General features: G+C 45.1%; 1 long non-coding RNA gene across 1 annotated transcript; it reads left to right on the top strand.

Moving 5' to 3' along the window:
* The first annotated feature begins 445 nt into the window (after positions 1-445).
* Positions 446-3,171, top strand: LOC145719944 (uncharacterized). Its single transcript, XR_014142695.1, has 3 exons — positions 446-544; positions 2,327-2,406; positions 2,492-3,171. It is a non-coding gene; the product is annotated as an uncharacterized LOC145719944 (long non-coding RNA).
* Positions 3,172-3,199: the final 28 nt, after the last annotated feature.

The following is a 3,199-nucleotide window of genomic DNA, read 5'->3' as shown; positions in this document are numbered from 1 at the left end:
CCACTTCTCAACGGCCGAGTCCCACAAGCCGAGTGATCCACGTGGACCTCAAACCCTAAGAGAGTCGGCCTCTCGGTCGAGATTTCTTCAGACTCGTAATCACTGACTCCCAAAGGCCCCCTTCTCCTCAGATTCCTCAGTGACTGAATCCAAATAAAATCCCAACTGCGGTTCTTCACACATGCTCCCGTTTCACGGACCCCACAGGCCGAGAGCTAAACCGAGAACCCGACTCACCCGAACCCGAACCTCTACAGACGCTGCTGGCAGCGACGAAAAGCCACCCATTTCCGAAGCCACTTCTCTCGGAGTGCCCTTCCTCGCGGTACCTAGGGTCTCAGAACCACCCGGCCAGCGACTCCCGCGAGGACCTGGGAGCGTTACGGGATTTCGGAGCTCCGGCGGGCTCCGCTCTATGACCTAACGGCCACGCCCACCCCGGCGTTTCTGATGGGAGGGGCCATACTGGCTGTGTGGGGAGATCGAAATCATTACTGGCCACCTCAGTGTTGCGAGGGATGATCAACAAAGCCGTGCTAACTGGGTAACACTTCAGAGGTCGGTGTCTACCTAAGGCCACCGAGCACATTTATCCGCCGAGGGAAGAGAGATGGCGACGCCCTCTGTGCACTGCCGAGCGCAGACGTTAGGCTGGAGCACCGTGGGCGCGGCCATCTTAGAGGAAGGCAGGTGTCCGTACGGCTGGGATGGGCTCAGGCCAAGGCCGACTTGGGGAGAGAAGAAGCGGAGACGTCGCTGGAGAGGCAGCGGTCACAGAGTTGACAGGAGCAGTGGTCGCCTAACGTCTTAGGTTTAGGGAGAGGGTGGTTGTGTGTGGAGTGGGTAAGGCCCTTGTCGTTTAGAAGGAAGACCGCCATTGAAGGGGCGAAGCCAATAGGGTGGAGCTTCGTAAAGAAATGCTAATCCCCCCGTGGGAGTGGGTCCACAGCTACTATCTCCAGTAGAGGAGGGCTGAAGTGAAGGTGGAATGTATGTTTTCCTTCCAAAAATAAATTAAGATGACCCTGTGATTTTGGAGAATATGAAATTACGAGATAATTTATTATACTTTGCATAGTTCCCAAATTTTTAAGAGAGAGCACACTTTAAAATTTTATTATTATTTAGGCGTGGGAGGAGGTTTAATCTTAGAGGATTTAAGTAGCTACTCCCTTTTTAGAAGGCAACCTCAGTCAATTTAAATTTTTCATTCTCTTTGACCTAGAAATTCTTTTTTTTTTTTTTTTAAGATTTTATTTATTTATTTGACAGAGAGAGACACAGCGAGAGAGGGAACACAAGCAGGGGGAGTGGGAGAGGGAGAAGCAGGCTTCCCGCGGAGCAGGGAGCCCGATGCGGGGCTCGATCCCAGGACTCTGGGATGATGACCCCAGCCGAAGGCAGGCGCTTAACCAGCTTAACCTACTGAGCCATCCAGGCGCCCCTGACCTAGAAATCCTAATTGCAAGTTTACTTAGTAAAAACTTTTCCTAGAGCGCCTGGGAGGCTCAGTCGTTAAGCGTCTGCCTTCGGCTCAGGTCATGATCCCAGAGTCCTGGGATCAAGCCCCGCATCGGGCTCCCTGCTCCGCGGGAAGCCTGCTTCTCCCTCTCCCTCTCCCCCTGCTTCTGTTCCTCTCTCGCTGTGTCTCTCTCTGTCAAATAAATAAATAAAATGTTTTAAAAAAAAACTTTTCCTAATATTAACCACATTGGCTTTTGCAATTAAAAAGGAAAAAAAAATCTAAATGTACAATGATAGACAATTACTTGGGTAAATTATGGAACATCCACTCACCGAAACAGTACATAGCAACTGAAAAGAATATACTACAACTGTCAGTATAAATAAGGAAAGATAACTGTATTCTCAAGAAGAAAAAAATACATCTGCAGGATAATATAAATTTTATGACCCCTATTATGGAAACAAATCATAAACATTTGCCTGTTTATTTGTGATTGGTTAAGTAAACATTTAGTTTGGATTATTTCAGGGTTTGTACTTATGGGTAGTGAATGTCAGAAGTTTTCACATTCTCAATTTTTGTAATTCTCCATTGTTTCTATATCTTTGTGTCATAATTCTGTATTACTTTAGTATTACAAAAATGTCAATTTTAGAAGTTTTAGAATATGATGTAGATGTTCATAACATTGTAAATATTTAAAAACTAGCCTCATATTTACTTACATATGTTTGAAAATTTGGGGAGAATATATTGTTAACAATGCTAGACTCTCAGGTACAATTATGGGTGATATAAGATTTCTTAAATGGTTTATATATGTTTTCTAATTTTTTTATATTTCTTCAAAATTTTTAGTAGGCTCCATTCCCAACATGGGGCTTGAACTCATGACCCTGAGATCAAAAGTTGCACGCTTTACCAACTGAGCCAGCCAGGTACCCCCTGTTTTCTAATTTCTATACATTAAGAATTTATTGTTTGTATAATTTTTTAATAGTAAGAGTATTTTATTCTCTTCAGGAATTAAATGGGCAACCCCATTCACTCGGGATGTCAAGCTCTGAAAAGTGAATTCGGCGTTTGGTCCAGATTGCTCAGGGCAGCCTGGGCAGTCTGGGCAGCCCATTCTGGGACCCTGCCTGATTGGTTTCAGGAATGAGCTGATCTGACCTTGCCATGGCAGGATGTGTAGATCCACAAAAGGATAAGAAGTGGAGGGGACCGGAGGGCCTGGTTGGTAGAACACTCATACCTGATTCTGTACTGTAGAGAGTTTCTACCCGGAATCCATCCTGTTATAGTGTGTGGTGGTAACAGGTGCACTAATCCAGGATTTAGGGCATAGATGTTAAAATTTAAATATAGATCACAAAAATCATTTTATAAATACAGGGTCTTGGGCCCAATACTAGAGGTTCTGGTTTAGGAGGTCTGGGGTTTGACTTAAGAATTCACATCTTTTACAAACTTCTCAGAGAATACTGAGGCAGGAAGCCCAGAGAAAACACTTGGAAACAGATCTGGAGTGTTCCCAGCTTATAAGTATTATGCTTGCTGGTTACCCTCAGTATACTTAGGTCTTAGTTCAAATTACATCTGCTCAGAACAGCCTTCCTTGAAAACCCATACTAAAATAGCTCCTCCAGGGCTGCCTGGGTGGCTCAGTTGGTTAAGCATCTGCCTTTGGCGCAGGTCATGATCCCAGGGTCCTGGGATCGAGTCCCATAT

The sequence above is a fragment of the Leptonychotes weddellii genome, unplaced genomic scaffold, assembly GCF_054177405.1.
Source record: "Leptonychotes weddellii isolate Sample4059 unplaced genomic scaffold, ASM5417740v2 HiC_scaffold_8478, whole genome shotgun sequence".
Classification (NCBI taxonomy): Eukaryota; Metazoa; Chordata; class Mammalia; order Carnivora; family Phocidae; genus Leptonychotes; species Leptonychotes weddellii.
Note: the sequence above shows the minus strand (reverse complement) of the source record. Positions and strands in the feature narration are given on the sequence as shown.